This window comes from Corvus hawaiiensis, chromosome 12 (assembly GCF_020740725.1).
Source record: "Corvus hawaiiensis isolate bCorHaw1 chromosome 12, bCorHaw1.pri.cur, whole genome shotgun sequence".
In the NCBI taxonomy this organism is placed as follows: domain Eukaryota; kingdom Metazoa; phylum Chordata; class Aves; order Passeriformes; family Corvidae; genus Corvus; species Corvus hawaiiensis.
Window position 1 is genome coordinate 15,108,315 of NC_063224.1, and position 24,186 is coordinate 15,132,500.

At 38.0% G+C, this 24,186-nt stretch overlaps 1 protein-coding gene across 11 annotated transcripts in view; it reads left to right on the top strand.

Annotated features, from left to right (window-relative positions):
* ZNF536 (zinc finger protein 536) overlaps window positions 1-24,186 on the top strand; it is a 344,571-nt gene that overhangs the window by 50,827 nt on the left and 269,558 nt on the right. For 7 of the 11 annotated variants that reach the window (XM_048316550.1, XM_048316551.1, XM_048316547.1 and 4 more), the window contains exons 2-3: window positions 4,059-4,153; window positions 16,660-16,726. The exons of 1 other annotated variant lie outside the window; for it this stretch is intronic. The gene's annotated coding sequence lies outside the window, so the exon portion shown is untranslated. The remainder of the gene's footprint in view (window positions 1-4,058; window positions 4,154-16,659; window positions 16,727-24,186) is intronic. 3 more of the 11 variants (XM_048316552.1, XM_048316553.1, XM_048316554.1) reach the window with 3 other exon arrangements.

Genomic DNA, 24,186 nt, shown 5'->3' on the forward strand with positions numbered 1-24,186 from the left:
AAAAAGTTGAAAAACCCTAAGGAGCTGAAGAGAGTTTTGCCTCAGATAAAATATTTTTGCAAACCCCTTGGCTCCCCAGGAGTTAAAAAGATGTGCATTCCTGTCCATTCTCTTTGCTGTCTCTTGCTTACTTATATCAGGAGGGAAAAATGAGAGCAATAGTTTGTTGTGTGATCTTGGTGATGTAAAGGATCAAACACCACAGATTTGCCAGGAGATGTGGACAAATCCTGTCATGGTTAGCTTTGAGTTTTTAAATATCTTGTATTTGTAGGCAGACAGCTTTATGTATTGGAGATCTCTGAGTGCGTGGGGAGGCTGTGGTGGCTTGGGTGGAAACCATGCCCCAGCCTGAGAAAAGTGGTGTCAGCTCTCATGTTTTTTGGGAACAGTGGAAAAATACTGAGATTTATTCCAGCATCCTGCTTTAGGGACTGTTTATCTCTCTTCATTTATGCATGTAACTCCCAGTGACACTAACTGGACCCTTCAGGCCCCGCCGGTCCCATCCTGCATTTATGATGAATGCAGTGCTCACACGGGGGCCTGGGAAGGTTGTCCTGCACGGCTCCTGGGCTGGCTTTGTCCTGTCATTGAGCCTCTTTCCCTGCCTGCTATCTCTGTCCCTGCATCTCTGATGTGCCTAGGGTGAGAGCAGCTATGCCGTGGCAATTCAAGAGGCCTTCCAAAAGCAGCTGATAGGGAATAATTATTTAAACATGACACCTCATTCCATCAGAAAGGGTATGCCATTTACAGAGGGCCTGAGCCTTGTCCCCTTGAGATTAGCAGGGGTTTAACATTGAGTTGAACAGGAATGGGATGTGCTGCTAAGAGCCATGCAATTAAGCCTTTTGGTCTCAGCATTTGGGGAAAAGTCCTGTTGTTCAGAGTAAGTCCATGCTCAAGCCTCTGTTTTCCATTGCTGTGTATTAGATTTCCATCTGTAACCTGCAGAATTCCTTCTGGCTCCTGCTCATCAGTGGGACGTGATTACTTTCTCCCTTTTGTGTCTCTGATTCATTTCAAGGAATGAGCTACATAAGCATGTTTTAAGAATGAACAGAAATTGTGCCATTATACCTTAGTTATGTCTCAACAGTATTTTTTTTTTTTTAAACCATACTATTTTTGAAGATCTTTGGGGTTTTTTCTTCTCTGGGGGTGTGCTGGATCACTCACTGAGCCATGTGCAACTGCATAGTAGTGTTACTGTGGGAGGCTTACTGTAATAAATTGGTCTGTAAGGATTCATGGTGCCATTTTTTAATGCCAGGGAGTGTATTAGACACTGGTAAACTGGCCCAATTTGACCTTAGTGGAACTGTCTTAATTTGTTTCCGAGCAGCTTGCTGCCTGTACCTTTAAAATATCTGCTTTACATAGTCAGTGTCAAATGTGTTAGAATAATATTAGCACAGGTAAGTAAAATACCTTTTTATAAGGCTTTAAATCATTTCTGTTACAGTTTAATGTGTAAAGCTACAGATTTTCCCAATTTGTTCGTAAGGTTATGTATCACAGACCTTAAATCATTTAAGGTTTTAAACCTGAGGGGTTCACTCTCAGTCATGAACTGGGAAGCAGATTGCAAGCGACATTGACATGCTGATCAATGACATGAAGCCTCCAAACAAATCAGTACAGGACTTTAAGAGATGAAGCCTTACTGTGTTCTGTCTGTCATCAGAATTTATAAAGCATCTTAGTGAAAGCCCCTTGAGAATCATTCCTAGAATTTTGCAAGTCATGAGCGTGTATGTAAAAGCTGAATTTTTTTTTAAACACAAGTAGCCTTGTAATAGCATAGCAAAAATGTGGTCTATGATGTTGGTGTAGGAGTACTAAGAACCTGTTTAGCGAGATAACATCTTTTAGAAACCTAAGAGTTTATTATCTTTGTTTCTGTTTCTTGGCTTTCTTACATTGAATGAGCTTCAAGTAAATACTAGATAGGTATATCTTTGAGGTTTTAAGACATCAACAACAGCAGAAATTCCAGACAAACAAGCTGTCACTGTTTTTAGACACTGTGCAACTGAAAATGTTGGATGGGACCTATGTTTATCTGCAGCAGTCCAGGAATTTGCTGTTCCTATGTGTTCAAATATAGTAACTGAAATTCACTTATTTCAATTCTAAAATGGTATGGGCCTTCATAAATGGGATCTGAATTCTATCTAGATACTATTTCATGTTTAGGAAGACCAAATCTGATGACAGGAGTTTTCTTTAACCAGTTACAAAAGGTTTTTTTATTCTCTATGGTCAGCATTGTAGGTGCTTGGCTTGACTTTCCCAATGGTTTTCTTCTCCTGTAGCTGGGTTTACCCATGGGATATGGGGTGCTGGGTTGGAGTAATGCCTTGTACCTGCTCCCCAGCCATTCAGCTCAACAGGAAAGTGTCTCATGGGAGGACAGGCTTTGCTGTTCAGGGCTCATAATTCAAATATAAACCCAGAGCTAACTGGCAGGCAAAAGAAAACTGGGCACGAGGAGAAAGCAGGGAAGAATATCTTCCTACATATGAGGAACAATGGGGAGGGCAAACCAGGTGATTACTGAAGAATTATTGGTGATTTGCTGTGGAAATGCAGGTTATAAAGGAGGGGTTTGAAGCTTTAATTGGAGTAATTCTCCTGTGTCAGAGAAGTTGTATGGCAGAATTATCAGTTGGAAAATGTTTTGAAGCATGTGGCAAAGACCGGTTCGGTCTGCAAACGAGGAGGGAAGCAGTGGAATTTGGGAAGCCTTATGGTGAACCATCACAGTAAGTAGGCTGTGGTTGGTGTGGTGGAGAACCAAAGGGGAAAAGAAAAGGTGGCTTGGACAGAGTGAGACACTGCTGTAGCACCTTGCATTGGATGTAATCTGGGCAAGGTGGAGACTGCAGAGATCTTAGAGGATACACAAGAAGTGTCGTATCAGTCTTGCACTAAGGGAGGGCTGTGCTGCTTAGTAGTGAACTTGTGTTTTCTGAATTATTTCATAGTGTTTTCATCATCAAGAGGGGCTCTCGAAATTGTTGTTTACCCTTCAAGCCAACAAACAGTGTTGTGCAGCAGTGTGGTCCTGTTGGTGCTGACCGATTTAAACCAAATGCACTCAAATGGCCAAGCTCTTAATTACCTAGAAATGAAGGCTGCAATTTTGTCCACACTGACTACCACATCCTGCCACTGTGGCTCTCAGAGCAGTCAGTGCTTCTCTGGGCAATCAGTGTTGGTAAGGTGAAGCCCTGAGGCCGTGATGCTTGAACTGGGGTTTCAGACCCTGCTGTATGAAAGAGTTTGGTTGATGTAGATGTACAAAGTGTATTATTTAGAAGTGACCTTTAATTTCATTTGTTAGACATTCATAGGAATAAGCATAGTTAGAGTTCTCAGTCATAAATTCTTCAGATTATAGCTTCAGTCGAGTGAACTTTATTTTGCTCTAAGAATGCCCTTTGTTTTTGTTTCTACTTTGCTTACTAATGTAATGGCCCTAAATTCACTTCTGACAAATATCTTGGAAGTATTCTGCTTGGCTTTTACTGCTGGCTCTTATCTCTTTTAAGTAGGGTTTATTAGATGAGATCATCTACAAAGGACTTATTTCTGTTATAAAATGGAATTAAAAAAAAGTAAAAATACAATTAGTAGCTGTTCTCTTTCTACTCAGTTTGAAAGATTAGAATATCAATGTCAAAGAGAATAACTGGGTTTCTGGAGTATGCTATGCAACTTTTGTTTTATCCTGTTTTGTCCTCTTTTGCTGTACTGTCTAGGGGAAAGGATCAGAAGAATTTCATTCTGTTCCTCATCATTATCTTGAGAGGAGGTTTTCCCTCTCAAAACAATCCAGAACTGAAAGAAGTTTTCAGTTCCAAATATGAAATGACCACCAAACATGTACATTATGAAAGCTAAAAAATAAAAGGTGTTAATCCCATTAATACTGTAATTCTCAATGCTCTCTGCTGTCCTGTAGATTGTCTGCTTGAGGTAGCATTGTAGTATTTTAATGTAAATGTCTGATTCAAACACTGAGTTTTGACATATTAAATTTCTCACAGGTTTTATTTTTCCAGTTGTGACCTTCAGTTCCTATCCTGTGTCTTTTAAGAATTTCCTAATCCAGGGAACAGATTCGTTGGCTTAAGAATAACTGGTAAGAATACTTATATTGTTCTTGTAACGTTTTCTTCTGCTTTTGGATCTGAGTCTAGGTTTGTTTTTCCACATTAAAAAAAAAAATGTAAAATGAGGTACCTAAATTAGATTTTTAAGTATGTTCTCACATTTTTTTTACATCTTCAAAAATATAATGTCTATGTCTTGCAAAACTTTTTATTGTAGTTCTTTCAGGTTGTAGTGAGTTACAAATAGATTTTTTTCAAGAAAAATGTCTGCTTGGTAAAATCATGAGCATTCATCTTTATGCAGTTGATATGTAATAATTGTGTTGAGGATGAATCATCATTTATTACTTTATCATCAGACTGCTGATTTAAGAAAACGCATGACACTCCTGATTAAATTCATTTTATCATTTTTTGGTTGTTTTTTTTTTTTTCCCTCCTGTGAGTTCAATAGAACATCTCATGCATATTATTAAGAACCATATTCTGTTGTATATTAGCATGAGAAGAACACCCATGAAAATCAGTGGGTGGAGGGGTGTACTACATTGTATATGTGATTTTCCTCTGAGCTATTCCAGTGCAGTAGAAGAAAAGCTCCTGTAAATCTGAGAAATCAGATTGGTGTGGAAATAGGTGTGAAATCAGAATTGGGTTATTTGGCCCTCAGTTTGAAATAAAAGTCTACCTTCCTAGGAAATAACCAATAATTCATTCCACATGCATTAATTGATTCTTAAATCAAAATTTCTGATAGCTTCTGCTCCCAAATCAAATTCTTATGTTATTTCTTTATTTTAATTGTTATACTGGGTTGTCTATTCCTTTTTATATCTTGTGAATTAGTAGAAACTCTGTGATTCAGAGGAATTGTGCTGATTTATAGCTGATGTGAGAGGATATCCAGGCATATTAAAGCTTCAGTACTGCAAATGCATAAGCAGGTATTGAATTACTGATGCTAATGGAATTACTCACGTGAGTAAAGTTAAGTAGAGACGTAAGTGTTTTCAGGATTGATGTCTGTACTTATGAATTTATATCATTTAAGACTATGGCTCACAATTTTTAAAACTTACTAATTGAATGTGAGCTACTGGATTTTATTCTAGACAATTGACTTGAAAAGAATTACAGTGACTTGATTCTAGAATAATTCCGTCAGCTTTGGAAAAGATACGTGCATTTTTTAATGCTGTAAATAAGGATGTAGTTTGACCAATTCACTCCACTGATCCCCACTAATATCAGGAAATACTTGCCAGAGTAAAGGAGGAGCACAGGACCGGACAATTAGTGATACAAATGGTTTCAATCAAATGGTTAAATAGCTCAGCAAAGACGTGGTTCATTTTGTAATAGCATTTGGAATCCAAATAAAACCATCTGAGGGATGTGCTGTTTGTTGTGATGTTAATGCACAAAACAGAAAACTCTCAACATGTCTTGAATTTCAGGGGGGTGTTATGAAGATATTAAGTGCTTAAAAAAAAAAAAAAAAAGAAAAAATTTCAAGCCCACAAACTTAAAATACGCATGCAGAAACTCATACTCAATTCTAATTAACAAAGCTTACCTTTCTCTTGACCATAGAGGTCATCATGTAAACTATTTAAATTGATAGTAATATTATGCAGCATGAAATTAATTTTACATTGTATACAGTTTTTATTGTGACTTTATCTTGTTTCAAAAGTGCTTACTTTCTGATTTTGTGGATATTACTGACTGGATTACTTTTATTTTGGTTTTTACACAACAGTTATATTAGAAATTTGCTGTTTTATTCTTACCTTCTTAGTAAAAATCCTTTTATCACACAATGGGTAATTTATATCCATTACCAGCCCTTTCAATCCTTTTCAGTGGTGCTGTCAGTGCCTTTGGCACAGTAATGATTAATGTGATCTAATAATAGTGTGCCATTATATTACCTTAGTAAAACATGTACCAACATCCTATTCAGATCTACCAAATTCATAGCTTCCTATAATATTTTTGTTGAAAGACAGGATTACTATTTTTCAAAGCAGAATTTTTTTTTTTGCCTTTAACATATTTAATGAAATTCACAATTCTTTGCCATGGTAATCATCGTGCATGCATTTGGGCTTGATGGGTGAATTTTATATCATTCTGCATTATTATGATTTGTTAGGCAAATTGTTTGACACGTAAAGGAAGATACGCATTACATTGTTTTGCTTTGTTAAGGGTGCATTTTAAGCATTCAGTACCTTCTGATTATTCTGCTGTATTTGTCATAAGGGGTATATTTAGATTGTAGTATGCAAGAATAAGTATTTGGGCTGAAATGTGTCTTTTTCTACATTCTAACCCAGATACTGCCACATTCTGCAGAAGGCAAGCTCTCTGCTCCTCTGCCCAGCAGAACCAGTTTTGGTTACAGTTGCTTTGCTGTGGTGCTTGCTCTTTGGCACTCCCTTGCTTTTTTTTTGCCAGTAGAAACGTGCAGAATGGTGCCCAACTGTGTGCTGGAAACTGGGATCATGCAGTGCTATGCCTGTGGTTTTCAACCCAAGGTAAATACACCCGACAGCCAAAGCCACACGCATCTGCCCCGTGCTTGAGATGCAACCAGATACAGCATTGCTTGACCCCAAACTCCAGCTGTCAGGTACTGCCAAGTTCACCCAAGAGGCAGAGAAACCATCCAGAGGACACATTTTTGGTGACAAAAAATGCTGGTGCTTGTAGAAATGTTGGAGTGGTGTGTGTGTGACTGACTGCCTTCCAGTGTTTCCAGTTAGGCACTGGTCGATGCAGTGGAGGGGTTTGGTGCTGCTTTTGCACTGAGCACTGATTCCTTCAGTCCCCTGCAACAGGAGGGGCTGTAGCCACTGCACGCTTTCCAGTCTTGGGTTCATCTGTTTGATAATGCTCCTAATCAGCATGGCTGAAGAGTTGGGATAATACTGCATCCTTGCAAAGCATCTTAAATCTTCATCACCCCAAGATGTCATTACTGCAGTCAGGGAGTCACATACTTAACACTGTCGCAGCAAAATCGAAATGAAACAGCATGTCCACATTTTAACTCTACTTTGTGATGTTTGTTAAATACATACTCTTACTGTTTCATCATAGCACAATAAATAATGAATGAGAAAAATATTTTAATCTTGTCAATACTGGAAATGTCTAAAAACAAGCAAAGTGTGTGTATGCATTTATGTGGATTCCTTATTTGATTTAGGCTAAGCGATACAGCTGTAACATGATTTGAAATATGCAATCAATGTAAACGAAGAAAAATATTTTGAATGCAGTATATAAACTGTGTGGTTCTTTAGACATATTTTTAGGAAAAGAAAGAAAGATTATGATTGTCATACCATGTAACAATAATACTGCCACTGGAAATATATGCAGCAGCTTTATTTTCTGCCACAGTAAAGACAATCTTAAGTCTTGGTCATTTAAATCAAAGACATTCTCATCTCTTCCACATAGCTGATTCTTCATGACATAACAAGAAATGAGGGGGAAAATAAAGCCTGAAATCTTGGTTTAGCATTGTATTCAAAAGGCTTAGAGAAAGTTCCAAAAGATGCTTCCCTGTTTTCAGTAATAAATAGTTATGTACAAAATAGAAAAGCCTTTTACTCTCCAAAATCAGTTTACTAATGGAGATATAATTATTTAAAGCTCTAACTGAGCTGTACTAGTCTTGAATGAGAGATGCCGTAGGTTGGACTGTGAATTGTGCAGATTGCATTATATGTTACTGCTTTATTGCTCCTGCATCCTGCAGTTCTACCAGTCAGGACCAAGCTCAAATGAAAAATGGTGGCTTCCTTTTTTTGGGATAAGATCAGAAAGGTCAGTGAAATGTTTCTCCCTCATTTCTTCACATGCAACTCAAAATAGATGTAGTAGACTGCAGAATAGACTTCTCCATAGTTTAAATCATTTTCAGGGTCTGGTTGCTTTTTTATGATATTGTTCCTTTCAGTGAGAGATTCTTGTACCGAGTGTGCGAGGCACCGGCCGCCTCAGGGTAGTTTTGTCTCTTTCGTTGGTAAAGTAGGGTTGGAAGTCAGTGAATTGGCCAGCCAAGGATTATTTCATCTGCCCATCTGTCCGTCTTTATTCTGATGGGACAGAGGCTCTGATGTGTCATCTCTGGGAGCAGGACTGGTGAGAGGAGGACCCCGATGCAGCTGCACAAGCTGTTAAAGAGCACCATTACAGTTCACTGCCCTTGTTTAAGCTCCTACCCCTGTTGCTGTACTGTGATCCTTAACACACTTGGGTAGGTTAGGAAGTGGTTTCTTTTGTGTGACTCTGAAAGAAAGGCCTCCCAGTAAGCAGAGGAAGAAGAATAAAATAAAATAAAAGAATCTTGGCCTAGTCTTAAAAGATAGAAAGCCACAAGAGGAAAAGTATTTTTGGCTTTTAAGGCTAATTTTATCTCTTGTGAGGCCACCAAGTCAATGAGTAGAAGTGGCAACTGGCAGTTCTTGGGTTATATTGCTAGCCACTGGATTACTGTGTGACTTCAGTAATGAAACATAAATGTTCTCTCTGTTCCCCAGTGGGCATAATACCATTTACCTGTCACAAAAATGCTTTGTAATTTAATTAACACTTGGAGTGCTCTTTGAGATCCTTAGATAAAAGCAGGCAAAATGAGTCAATTGTTACAGAAATCCCAATTTATCCCCATTTAAAAAAAAATACACTTTGTCTTGACTTTTTCAAACCTCAGATAATGTTTGATAGGAGTTTTGGGCTTTGTTCTTACTGGTCCTTGGAGTCACTTATTCTTAGTAATTTGCATAGGCATGGTGTAGGTATTACTTTTTTGTTCAACAGAGTATTTTGGTGGATCATAAATTACCAGTCCCTGTGCTGGGAATCTGGTTCTGAGAGAAGCATACATTTTCAGAGGAGACTTTGAGTTGTGCATTATTCTTCAGTATATAGCTTTCATTATTTGTGGGGAAAGATTTCTTAATTTTTAGTTGTGCACTGGATATAATAGCTTGTTTTATGTTTCATGAAGTTTTGCTAGTATGTTACTGATAAATTACATGAGCTGTAGTTACAATGCTACACTCTTCCACAGCCATGTTTAATTACCACATCCTATCCTGGACAGATCACTGACCATTGACCAAACCAATTCCTGTGTGTAGACAATTGCTGTCTAGATGTACACCCTGATCTGCCTTTGACTGAAATATCAAATTGTATACTTGTGCTTTGTAAGCCAGATGAGATGTTAAGCTGATTTTTGCATCTGCTCTGATGTCAAGTAAAGAAGTTTATTTTTAAGGCAAGCAGAAACACGTGCAGCAGGTGAGCTGCAGCTTCAACCATCCATGCTTTTCATCTTGTATTGATAATAGCTAGATCCTTCTCTCAAGTACTAAAGCCCATCTCTTTGCTCCTGGGTACCCAATTCATTCTCACACTTTTTCCTCTGCAGCTTCGTGCATTCATGTGGGCTTTGCTACCTACCACTCACTTTTCTTTTCGGAGACTGTGGAAACAGCACACACATACTTGGATACAGCTGGGCTCAAAGTAAGGTTCTTGGCAAAAAGTCTGTGCTCATACATTTTCTCCCTTTTAATCTACTTTCTGCCACTGTCTTACTTTAACTGCTCAAAAGGAGTTTAAACACTCTCCTAGATAAGAAGATAATCTCAACAAGCATCTTACCACTAGCAAAAATGTGGCACACCTGTTTGTAGGCAGGCTTGATGAAATATCTCGAAGTTACACTAAGCAAGTCTGCCATTCCCTTCTGGTATTAAAAGTGTCATTATCTTGAAGTTCTAAGTTGTGCTGTTTGTGTAACAGCACATAATAAAACCTAGAAGGAATTTATATCTCTTGTATTCTTTCCTTCATCTTCTCCAGCAGTTGTTTCAGAAGAACCCTTTTGCTTTTGCTTTGATAATTTAAATAGACAGTCTGATGCAGTTGTGACAGACTGAGGGCTGACTCTCAGCTCTCATGGAAATCTGGCAAAGCCAGAGTAGCTCAAGTAATCTGCCACTGCTTTTCAAATATTTTAGAGTAATACAAGCTCCATTTATCAGAAATTGTTAATATTTTTTCTGACTCTACATCTGACTACCCTTCTGTATAAATTTTACTTTTATTTCACTTTTTAAAGCATATTCTACCACAAAAGAATTGGAGGAAAGGTAAAGAGGGAGATGTTGGTGAAATCATACCTCTGCCCAGCTGTAGTGACAGGTAGCAGTGCTGGGAGGAGGTGCAAATGTGCAGTAGCAGTGTGGACACCTGTGCACATGTACAGGACTTTCCAGGAGCAGCTTGCTTTAAGAGCAGGTGACAGTGTGCAACTGCAACAGAAAGCAGAAGCTTTACTCCCTTTCTCCCTCATGCCCTTTCCCTGGAATATTACATTTTTACTGCAAGTGCAGCTGGATAAAAATAGAGCACATCTTAACGCTCTTAATAGAGATCCCAAGTGTTGCTTTGAATGGACATTGTCCCGTGAGCCCAACATTGGAGGAAAATTCTTGTGTTCCTTTTCTTTCCTGTGGGTAACTGCACATTGCATAGCTGACCAAATATGCCCAGACTATGGAAAAAGAGAAAATGGCAAGATGACTATTTCCCCAAAACAGTAAACACACATTGCAGCCTGGCTTCTTATTTGAAAATGCAAGATTTTACTTTTTGAATAACTACTGTATTTTAACAATAGGCATCAAGTGGTTGCTATGTGATACACAACAGTGTTTTTCATGAACTTTTGGCTGCTGAATAAGCCCAGCAAATATGGGTTCTTACCCTTTTAGTTTTCTGGGTCAATTCATTTTGCACAAAGGAGAGAATAATTTGAGTTGTAGGCAGAGAATGTTTTCTTCACATGGTAGGGAAGATGAAAGCTATTTTTATTTGATTTCTTTTTAAATTAAAAATTATAATTCTTTATAGAGTTACAAATAATTATCTTATTACTAAAGGCATCCTGTAAGCTTGTTAGAGTCTTTCTCTGTAAAATAATTGCTGATTGTCACTGCAAACTAAAAGTGAGGGAGAATGAGGGGAAACATATAAATATATATGTAATGTGTCTGTGTGGAAGTTATTTTGTTTTTTCAAAATGCTATTTGATTACTTCAAAAGTAAAGACTTAGGCAAGTGCTCTTTGTTTGTTAGGTGGTGCTGGCTGGTTATAGACCATATAGAGTTGTTTTCTGAACTGCTGTTGTCTAAATGCTCAGCCCTTTCCTGTTTATGGGTCAGAGAGGACAGTGTCTATCAGATTTAGTTGGCTTCCTGATGGGGCACCACATTGAGGGTGCTTTTATGTTCTTATCTTCTGTTCTTCTGTTGTTGGAATCCCATGGAGCAGGATTTCTGCAAAGTGTGGATCTAAAATCTGCGTGAGAGCAGGGGCTGGCACTCAGTAATAGGAGGGGAGGGGGCAGGTGAGGTGGCAGAGGAGCAGGCAGATGTCAACAGCTACTGGGAACACACAGAGGAACAGCATTAATGGCACCTTATGTGGAGGGAGAGGGAAGACTACAGAGACAGGGAATAAAGGGATAGGGAAGGAAGGGCATTCAAGTTATGCAAGGGAAGGGAGAGAAGTGATTTCTAGCTGTGCAAAGGTATATGAGAACATGTACCTGTCTCTAGCTTCTCAGTGCTAGAATACTCATTTAATTGTAATTAGCTCTGGAATAAGTACACTCACAGGGGCCTACACAGAAAGGCTTTGACAGGGAAAGAAGGGCTTGGTTTGGAGAAGAGTGAAAGTTGAAAGAGTGCTGTTGAGGACAGATCCATTGTCTTGAAAGACAAAGAGGATGGGTGGAAGGCTTATCATGCTCTTCTGTGAGGTGCTTCTAGGCCATGAGCTATCCTGTCCTGTATCAGATGTGGATGGGCCTTTGTTTAGTCTTGGGCAAATTTGAGGAGCACAGGGTCTGTGTGGCAGATTCACTGAGACTCTGGAGGGCAGCTGGCTGAACCATGGATGTACTGCTGGCCATGGCTAGTGCTGTTCTGGATTTGGTTACTTCAAGAAAAATACAGTTATGATTACTCTTCCTTTTGCTGTCTGTGTATGACAGCATCCATCAGTGCTCATCCATCCACTCAAGTGTCACAATGAGACGTGTTTGAAAATGACAAAGATGTACAAATTTCATCTGAGCATTGTGGCTGTTCATTCTCTAAGGCTCTTAGCCCCTCACCAAACAACAGCACTAGAGCAAGCTGCCAAAACAGAGCATGCTGCCAAAGCACAGCTCTAGAGCAGGCTCCAGAAAGGCTTCATTCCAAGCCATCTCTCCTCTAACCTGGACATAACTTCAATCAATTCTCACAGTGGCTGTAGCTCTCCATTTGTGTAATTTACATAATTCCATTAGGTTGAATAAATTTACACAAATTTTTACCTTCTTCTGCTGAGGAGGTTGGTAGTTGTTATTGCTTTGGGATTTTTTGAGGGTAGTCAACCTCTTTCTGCATACAGTTATGGTGGCAGATATCAGCCAGAAAAGCACCTGTGTTTCACCTTAAAGATTTCCTTACAGAGAAGAATGAAGGAAGTTGCAATATATCCCCCATTACTGCATCCTGACAATATTCAGAAAATTCTCATCTTCCCTCTGCATTTTCCCAGTTACCCTTCTCTTAAGAGTACCTATTGCCTCTTTTTGGTTAGGTTCATTCTAAAACCAATTTTGAGGGAAATACCTTTTTTCTTTGGTCTCAGACACAGCAACACCCCTGCCCCATAGCTGATAATAGGGATTGCTTACTCAAATAGAAAGAAAAATTCTTTTATGGATGACATTTTTATTTTATTTTATTAGATGTTCCATGTAAAACATTTATCATTGGAATAATTTTCCCTCTCAAAGTCATATCAGACACAAAGCTGTCTTCGGGGCTATTCCTTCTAGTTCACTGGACAGCTGTTCTGCCTGAAAAGAAAGAAAAGATCATATATCAATCAAAGACTTCAGGAGAATCCTTATGTTCTTTATCTAATAAAAAATCCTAACTGCGAGTTCTTGATCTTCTGACTTCTACTTTTTCAGTCTGAAGAACTGCATTGATATATTTTGCAAGACTTATCTGTTGGGTTTATTTTTTTTTAATGTATCTTTTGTGTGTCGTTTTGATGCTTGGAGGGTGTTACAAACTCATCTTCACTGGTGACAGCCACATCATAAGCAAACAGTTTTCTTATCCCTATGACTCAATTCATCCTCTTCTGAATGTCACTATGGGCAGAAATTAGTGCTACTTAGCAGAAACAAGATTCTCATCTCTGCTCTGCTGGTGCTGAACTACTGATTTCCAGTTGAAAAAGACTAAAGGGCTGAAAGATGTGCCCAAGCTGCCGCCTTCTAAACTGATACAGATGTCTGTATTTACTCATCATTCTGCAGTTCTGTAGCCCCATTGCAGTGAAATAAGTAACAGGGAATAATTTTTTTTAAGATTTTTTTTTTTTGCTAGTTATACATGTACCGTAGTCTGCTATGCTAATTCAATGAAAATTCAAAGTACGTTAGAGTTCCTGGTCTTTAGAAAAATATTCAGAATACTTTCTACAGTTTACTAAACAATGTGTATATACAGTAGCAGAACTGAGGTAAGTGTGCGTCCTTTCATCTGCAAGTGTGGGGTGAGAAGACACAGAAGAAAACTTGGTTGCTTTCTTTCAGTCTAGCAGTGATTACCTTCCAGAGTGGAAATCACATCCTCTAGGTGGGGATTCCTGGCTGTGTCATGTTCTGAGCTGAGTGTCAGAGCATGTTTGCACTGCACAGGTACACTGGAACCAGGCTGAAGGCTGACTTGGAGACACAGGAGCCCAAGGGAACTATTAACCAAACTTGGACATTTTTGCACAAGGGAAAAAGAAAGGCAAACTAAACTCCAAGACGATTTTCGTGTGCACCTGTTGGTGCCCTTCAAAGCAGTCTTGTTACATGTTCATCCTATGTTAGCATTCGATGGTATCTTCAGAGCCCAGACAATGCTACGTGGGGCTCAGCAATATTATAAAGATTTGCAGTGTTTTGACGTGTTTTGCTGAAAGAGACCCTCTGTTCTCGAAGCCAGCAGACCTTGACTTCAGTAAGGCTTTGCAAGGGCTGTCTGGCCTGGATTCCTTTATGTAGGATTGCAAGCAAAATTAAGGCATGACGCAGCTAATTATGCAGTGGAAAAAGAGGTATGAGAAAGGAAAGATGTGCCAGCATAATTGCAGTAAATTCTTGTATTTACATATACTTAAAGCCGTCCTGATCCAAAATTTCCCCAAGCAAATGAATTTATTGATTCTAAGCAGATCTTGGATCATATCGCTTGCCACATTGGATCAGAATATTGGGCCATCAAGTGCCATTGATTATGACCAGGAGCAGAAGATTTAGAGGAAGAGGCAAGAAACCTGTGATCAGTCATTGTAGAATAACTCTCCTTAAGGATGTTGTAATTATAAGCAGGACGCATGGCCAGTGTGCAAACCGTGATAGCTCCAAACAAAGGGAAAACAATGGGGATGATTTAATTCTCTTTTGCTTTGAAATAAAAAAAGATCAGTTTTATTTAATCAATAGACTCTAGGGTTTGATGTATGGATGAAAACTTACAATCAGTGGAATAATATTTCTGGTTAAGCACTTCTCATCAGGAACTTGTTTGACCTGTGAGCTGCTTCATTTTTTAAACTTAGATGTCTCTATTACGGAACTTCTAAAGATTGTTGCAGTGCCAGCATGGGGAGCGTGTGTGTGTGTGCTTTAATACGGATGCATCTTGTAGGAGAGGAGATGAACCTTTTTCTTTGTACACAGACACATACATGATTTATCAAACATATTATATTATTCTGTCTTTACAGTAAAACGTACAGTGGATGTGAATTACTCTATCTGTGAAGGATTAGAAACTCTGATGTTCTGTCTTGTATTCAAGAAGAGGATTACTCTGCAGATAACATGCAGATAATTTACTTTTAGTGAGGCATTGCAGTTTAAGGACCGAAAAATCAACTTTCTTGAGGCAAAAGGAAGAGGAATTGGTATGGAAAAACACAGGGTACTTGACCACTCATGGAGATTTCAAGAGAACATCAGAAATATGTCATTATATATTTATTGAACAGTTGTTATTTCCATCTTCCTAAAATGGTCTTTTGATTTAAAAAGAATTAAAAATATGTTGTAAAGGCTGAGTACCTTGAAATTCACCAATTTTATTGCGTGCATTGGCATGATTGGCAGCATTACATGCCAACAGCTCATTTAAATATGAAACATCTGTACATTATTATTTAGGGATTTTTCATCTGTTGATTTTAGAAATGAGGATTTTATGAGTCCTTGCATGCATAATTGTGTGTTACTTATATACAGACGCAGTCAGTAATGAAAGAATTGGCCAAAAACGTACTGTATATGGTTTTGTGATTAAGATAGGAAATGCAGTGTATGAAGAAATACAATATGCACTGCATTTGATTTTAGGTGTGGCAGCAGCAATTATGATATCATAACAGTGGAAGTAATATGACAGTTCAAAAGCACAGTGAGGAGGTTATGCTTTCTTATACACAGCAATGTAAATTCTTAAAATAACAATGTAATTTTTACATTTTTCACTGGTTATCAAGATAATCCAATTTAGGACAATTTATTCTCAACAGGTATGGTAAAAATAGATATATCATTCTGGAGCGTGGTATAATACATTAATTTTTATGAGTGAGTTATGAAGATGTACAACTCAGGACCTAGGATAAACATCATATTCCTTAATTAATCCATTACATTATGGCACATATGTGTCACTTTTATTACCCTAAAATGAAAAATGTTGGGGAAAGAAAAAAAGCCTGTTTTTTTCTCTGTATCAGAAAACCTTTCTTCTAAAATCATAAAAATGTAAAATCTAATGCAGCAAACACTATTAATGAGTTAAACATCTAAATTCCTTGAAGACTTGTAAGATAAAGAGCCATCATCTTCTGGTAATCATTCAAATACATTCTTAGCTCAAACATATTGAAGCTTCCGCATGCAGTTTCTATATGTTTAAATGAATCCAGACCACTTACATTCCAGCTAGAGAATGCAGGTGAGGTTGTGATTGAGCAACAGTGGAGGAAAATAGTGGAAAATGAAGAAAAAAAAAAATCATCTATCCCTTTAATATCCCAAAATGCAGTGATGTAGATTCTTATAATTTTGGAACCCACCCATACAAATCTAAAATGAAACTTTCTGTCTTACAGGTCTCATTCTGCCAAGATTCTCCCTTCTGCCCCAGCATAGATCTCCAGTAATCTGGTGTATTTGTTTAATGGGCAGGAAACTTGTAACTTCTAGAGGAAGAGTGGCAAAATGTCCCCTTTGCTTGAGTGCTCTGGCCTCAGCTTAGGAAGTTGTTCCCTTTGGCTCTGAGTGTGGGTGGGGATCACATTTTAACCACAGAGTTTTATTTACAGATTGGGATGAATACTAGGCTTGTAATGATAAATATTTTGTATTTGCAGCAAAGGGTCTACAAGAGTGTTCATCACCTGTTGATTAAAGAATTAAATCTCACCACACTCCAGCCAGGTAAGTTCTATCAGCCCTGCAGCTCCGAGTATCTGTGCTTTGGGAAGGCGGGTGACTTTCTAAACAGTGGTCACTGGCAGAGCTGTCCAGGGCATGTTTTAGAACAGATGCCAGATCTTCCTCAGTTCCTGGTCAGAGACTTTCTCAACAGAATTTATCTATTTGGTTATCTAATATGGGAGCTGTTTTTCCAAAATGTGGTATTTTAATTGTATTTAAGGGCTCGAGCTGGATGCTGAAACAATCACTTGCATTTTGTCTACTGCACTGCATTGGAACTTCCTAATATCAAACCCGTAAGATTATGAATGTGCTTTGTAAGCCCAAGAGCAAATGATCTTTTACATATCTATGTGAATACATTTTCATGTGATTTTACAATGCTAGGTTATCTGTCACTATTTGTAATTTCTAAAATCTGACACTAATAGAATTTAGTATTTGTCGTTTTGCATTAAAATAAGACTAGACATAAGACAACACAAACCAAAACACTATTAACGAAAAGACCAAATTAGAGATTATTGTGTACTGAAGACACGAAATTTAATATAAATTAGCACAATACAAAGAAATATGTTTTTCTACTATCTCAGCATTAGAAGAATAGCTCTGCTTTTCTCCATATGTCTGTGTCACCAGGTTGTTATTTCTTTTGTTTAGTCATATAATAGAATGTGTTGAGACATATTATACTCAACTTGTGTAACAGCCTACAAATACTGATTGCAGTTTGAGCTTGTTATGGAAAAGTATTGCCCTGTGGATTGAGAAAATGACCAACAACGGACTATAATCTATGAAGCTGAGAGTAAAATTGCCAACTAGAGGTCATTTTTCAAACCAAGGGGCAATAGTTTTCTACTATAAACTGAATATTACAGTCAGTATATGTTTTATTAAACCATTTCAGAAACTTGGGAGCAGTTTCATTTAAACTTCTTGCTTGATGTGACTCAGAGAACAGGCCCAGGGCAGCCCACAAAAGGGGCCTAGTGCAGTCTCTATAATAAATATTCTGTATACTCAGTAATTATGAAGGCTTTAGGGCCTTTATGGTGAATGGCCATATCCTGCCACCATTCTGAATCCTTAGCAGCAATTGAAGTCATTAGGATTTGTGTATAAAAATTAGTGAAGGCTGCTGTTTCTCATTGTAACGCTGTGACAAACTAGAGCCAAACTATATAGAAAAGCCAGTTATAGCTATTGCAGCCTAAAATTAAAAGGAAAATGCCTTTCCCTCCTCTGTATCCTCTTACTGTTTTTCTTCCCTACTGAAGTATGGAGATGATGGCACTCAAACAGGGGTGATTGCCTAGTGCCTTAGTCAGTTAGAGGATTTCCACTCTGGAATAACAGAAATGACAGCATGCATGGACAAAGTGAAGCCTTTAACCTCCTCCTAGAACGCATCTTGCTTATCCATAGAGGGTTCTGTCATCCTGTGCCTGGCAACAGAGGTGTTTTCTGCAGCCATTGCTTGGAGTGACTGTTAAATGTTAATATTTTTTCAATACAAAGCCTTCAGTGGCCTTCAGGTTTTAGGAAGAGTGATGGAGAGTTCTAGCTTCTCTGTAAAAGTGGGGTGCAAAGAAATATCAGGACCACTGTGGCTTGGGCAAAAGAAAGCCAAACAAAATATTTCACTTTTTGCTTGAGAATCTCTGATGAAAATAATTTTGTTTAGAGCTCCTTGTGGGACTTCTTCTTAGCTTCTTTTGCAAACTTTGACATCAATTTGTCTATCTTGCAGGATTTCTGATTTTCTATTTTAGAGCAAATCTGAGAGTCTGATCCTGGTTTTGTGGCATAACCATACCACAGAACAATACTACTACCTTGTTCACAGTACACATACTTAAATTCCTGCATGCCTAAGTTGGAAATTCACATGTCACAATCATGCATATAATTGTGTATTCCCATAACCATAACTGGAGATTTCTGTCTATATTTGCCAGATTATTGCATAGTTATGTGGGCATGTACATTAGTTACATTACCATGGGCAAATTAGGAGCAAAATATGTTTTTCTACTTGGACTTTTTAAAAACCAGACCTTACATCCATACGTGTGTATATATTATACAGACAGAGACATAATTTTCAAATGGTCATAATTTTAAAGGTCTACATAAAACTTCACCTCAGCAAGGGTGATGGATTAGAGTAATAAAAAATGGAGCAGCAAAAGTCCTGTTATACATCTAGTCCATCTTCTTGACATGACAGGATTGTTCCCTGCAGGGTACTTGCTGATACTTTGTCCAGAGCAGGTTTAAATGTCCCTTCACTGTTTAAAAGCAGTGAAGTTCCCACTAAAGTTTGACAGATGTAATTCAAAGGATATTTTTCTGACCCTCTATCTTAAATTGAACAGTTTACCATATTATGTTGGTCATAACTTCAGGGACCTGTCCTGTGTCTATCTCCTTGGTGCTTCCAGGCTTCTAAATATTTGTAGAAAATCTCTGTAAATTACTTTGGTATTGACCATGCCTTTTTCTCTCATCCTCCACCTAATACTGTCACTGGGCAGATTGTGAGGGTTTTTAAGACTGGGCCAAATAAAGATAATGCTATTAATTTAGTGCTGCATGTATTGCCTAATATATACACACTATATATATGATTATGTGTCTGGTCTGTGTTCATTTCTAGGACGATGTTGTTTAGAGGACTGTCTGATTGTATTGGGCCTCTGCAAACATATAATTAATCTCATTTTTAGCAATGCTTAGCTCCAAGCTGATGGTGTAGAAATATAGGGTTATTAGTTTCTAGAACATTTTTATTATGCACTTTCTATTTTGATTGACAACTATTAGTATTTTAAGATGACAGAACTAAAACTTATGCTGCCAGATAGCATCAAATGTAATGTATACTAAGTAAACAGAAGCATGTGAGCAAGATAATATTTACTGTATAGTTACACAGCAATGTATAAGAGACTAGAGAGAGAATTATTCTTCAAGAAGGATATTTGATATTTTACGCTCTTTAGAAACACAAACATAAGACTGAACTTTGTACCCTGTTTCCTCAGGGTAGCATGCAGATTTTATCATCTATCCTGGATGGGCTGTTCTTGAAAGCTTCCATTCCTCCCCTTCCTTTCTCTCTAATTGTCTGTGTAGGAATGAGGGTGAGAAGATCCTTCGGAGATGAATTTTATAGCTCTTCTGCTTTACTATTTGATGGTTTGTCTTGTAGCTCCAGCTGGAATTTGTGTTGAACCCTTCATATCCAAACCTCTTCCTGGAGTGCTTGACTGTCCAAGTCAAGTCTGGTGGGGTGAGAGGCACAGTCAGAAGTGTTGTGCAATAGGAGATTCATGAGGAGAAGGATCGTAGCTACCATGTCCAAGTCAGGTTGCAATTTCTCATTTGGAGAAAAAAAAAAAAAAAGTAAAAAAAAAAAAAGCCAAGTAAATAATCATTTTGTCTTCAGAACAAAAAGAATAGTTACTATGAAGCATATGCAAATTTCCCTGTATTTCTAGTGAGTATTTAATATAAAGCAATTAGAGGCAGGGCAAGAATTACATAGCTTTTGAAAGCCAAGGAATAAGGAGTCTCCAGTTTTCATGACACAATTCACCCATCTAAGATTACTTATGGAATTCAAGTTAAGAGGAAGAAGCTGGAATGTTCAGAAGATTGTTCTTAGGTCTGTGTGCCTCGACTGCCATGCTGGAGCCAGGCCTGGCTTTAGAAAGGGATGGCAGAGGTGTGCATCTCCTGAAAACACATATAAACAATCCAAACAAAGTGAATGAAGATGTGAGTTCTTGTGCTGTGTTAATAAGTAAATTGATAAAACTAGCATTAACCAAAAAGGAGGAAGACTTTGGGCTTTCTTTTTTTGTGAAATAATTTCAGCTTGCATCCTTCAGAGCAAAAAGTACTCAACTCAGTGTCACAGGAAGTTTGTCAGGAACAGAATATATTAGGCAGAAGTACCTGGTTTATCTTGTATAGTGAAGGGAATAAAGATGTGTTAACCTTGTGTTCTACCTGTAGTAATTTTTCCTAATTTAGATCTAACTTGACTATTTCAGTGGAGTACCATGCATACCTATCTTTAGTAGAAGAAACTCTACGAAGCGACTCTTAAATTATTCTCAATTCAGATTTTTTATGAATGATGAAGAGCAACCACTTGTGTCCTTTGCCCACCACCAAAACAAAAAGCTGTAAAATTACAAGATAATGTCATTAAGCAGTTGGTTTTGACAAAAAAAGATTAGCTGGAGAAGAGAAGGGAAGTCAGTGGGGTTGATATATTTCACCTTTTTTTACTGTCTTAGGTAAATGACTTTTTCTAGTCATTGAGACAGTAAGTATCCATGTGTGGGGTGTTTCAGTTTTTCCCTGAATGTGCCTTTACATACAGTGCCTGACTCCTACTGGGGCTGTTGGGCAGCACTTTTAAAAGTTGCAGTTTCTTGCTGCAACTAAAATGTTGTTAAACACAAAATTATATACATATATATGAAATACTTGATCACACAGCATTTATTATGAATTGTTTGGTGAAGTTCTGCATTCATTCCTTAAATATAGCACCACATGTTTTATTGTTGTAAAATTCTCTTTTGGATTACAACCTCCTCTTTCCTCTTAAGTGTACGTGGTTGACTGCTGCAGCATTCATCCACTGTGCCTTCTGTATTTCCTTCAGCTCTTCCATTCCTTGCAAGAGGTTTTCCTATTGACTTGTGCTTGGCATCAGGTTGATGCTATTAGCAAAAATACCAGTCTTAAAATGTTTATTCTGAATCTTGATTGGAGAGGGAATTGCAGGTGCTTGTGGAAGTACAATTTGTGAATAGCAGTTCTTGTCGATCAAGGCAATGTGTCATCGTGCCTGATGTACTTGTGAATTGTTATCAATCCTGTTACCAATTTATGTCTAATCCCTTCTTGTCCATCTGTGATGCTTACGGTTCATCTCTTCTGGGTATTAATATTCACGTTTCAGAATGATACATCTAATGACCGACCTCGCTTTGGGGGAACAGTGCCACGTTGTGATGGAATAAAGTGTCATGATGTCTTAGGTAAATAAGACAATTGGTGTGGGAAGAGGAAAAAAAACTTCATCTGGCAGGAAAGAAATAAGAGGAGAAGCTGTGGTGAGTGATTCCTATTGAAATGAGGGTACTACTTAGCAGAGCATAAATGAAGAAATGTGCCATCACATGTGTAATTAGAGTAAGGATGGTATATGGAGGTTGGGATCATGTAAAGTGCCTTTCAGGTAACAGTTTTGGATTTTGCAGCCATGGTTCCGGTAAACTTCTCTATTGTAGTCCAGCCCAGTGCAAATTGTAATGCTTTGTTCCGAGATTTGGGAAGAATTGCGTCAGGGATGTTACTCATGAGGATCTTAACTGCTGCCTTAGATCACCAGGGTCAGGATTTCAATGCCAGTACTGTTCCTATCTGAGCATCTCCTTTGTCTCCTGTAATGTAAATCCTATCCTCAAATGCTTGTGCAGGGTTGGCACTGGTATTCAATGGGAGCAAAGGCATCAGAGATCAGATGGAAAATATGAATATACTGCATCTGTGTATTGTATGTGGCAGCCAGGCAAAGTGGTGGAGCGACACTTAAATATAAACAGGATCTTTATTATACAGTCAAGTGGGGAAAAAGTGGATGTTTCTATTTATCAGTTGGGGTTTTTTTTTTGTCTTGGGTGTTTCTATCTTTGACTGATACAAGTATTTTGGAATCTAAACATATCTCTGCAATACTGTTGTGTCTTTGTTCTGGATTTCTTTCATCTTAACTTATCAACACAGTATATGAGCCATTTTATCCTACAGTGTGATCATCATCCTAGTGTGTATTTGCTCATTAATGTCAGGTTAAGATCTAAAGAAATACGAAAGTAGGAGTGAAATTTCTTTCTTTCTTTTTTTTTTTTTTTGTTTTGTTTGTACTAATCTTTTTATACTAATAATAATGGAAAAAGGAAAAATGTTCTGTGGCTTTAGGTAAAGAAAATGTATACACATTTTCCACAAGTGCTCTACTGCTTCCAGACTTCGATTGGCTTAAATATTAGAACTCAAACATGACCTTAAAACAAAAACTGTGATCAAGTCTCTCTTTGGAGTAGGGAATAATTGGTTTGGTATTTAGAAAGAATTGAAATACCCTAATAAAATATGCCTTAGAAACAAATGTATATGAAATGCACATTCTAATGTTTATATTTTTTCACTGAATAGGTTTGTTTTTTTCACCCATGTCCTTTGCATAAGTTCATGAACAGTTGGTAAGGTATGTTTTTTATGTACCTGATATTCACAGTAAAGAAATTTTGAAAAGAGAAAGGACCAATGAGCTAATAATTTTTTAAAACTGCTGTTGGTTGCTAATGGGACATGTATGTGTTACACAAGCCCTCTTCTTTCTTTGCTTTTCCTTTTTTTTTGCCCACAAAGTTACCCTAAAACTATTTTTAGACAGCTTTTGCATTTCTAAAAAAATATAGAAAAAAACTAAAACGAATTTCTGATTTTCATTTAAAAACTGAATTTTTTCTCGAAGGGTGCAGACAGAAGAAGGGGAGAGGGATGCAGGAGTGGGCCAGGGAGACCACAATTTATGTGTTGGGGTCTGGGGGTCTTATCTAACAGAAGGTGTTGAAAATTCTCACAGTTGGAGCCTGCCCCTCTCCACTAGCTAAGCAGGAGCAGAATTGTTCTAATCTTGGTCTTATGTGGCAAAAAAATGTCCCAGCAGCACGGGCTGAGTGGTTTGCAGAGCGTGAGGCTGGCAGTTGGGGGAACCCACAGTAGGTTCCCATGGAGAGTGATGGGGCACTGATCCTCTTGCTGAGAACAAGGGTCAGAGGAGGTTTCCCAGTCAAGCAAAACCCTGAAGCACAAGAACTTGAAGTGAGAGAGTCCTTTTGGAGAGCTCAGGCTCAGGCTGAAGGCATTAGATGGACCAGGCTCCTTTAGAGCTACTCTTCACTCTCCACCCTTTACCTGAACCATCCAGCCCTTGACACTGCTTGTTATTCCTCAAAATTGTTCTTCCCTTTTGTGGGGACACGTCACCACCCGCAGTCTCATAAAAAAGAGTATTTAAGAATATGTTTTGTCCTGAAAACTTTTTAATTTGATTGGCATGATTTCCAGCATATGATATATTTTCTGAAGTTTTCAGGGGAACGTATGCAAATGTTTTGATGGAGTTGAAATGTGCCTGGTTTACATCTGATGATTTCGGATCACTAGGCTATACTGTAGAAGAGCATATAAAACATAAATGACAGAATTTAAGGACAGTATTTTGACTTTCCTAAGGTAAACATTTTCATATTGCAATATCAGTTTTGGCCTGTTTTGGGTTGGAACCGAATTGTCTGCTAAAAGTTTCATTTTTAACAGATTTACCTATGCTAATGAGTTTAGCAGCTCTGGCTCTTTCA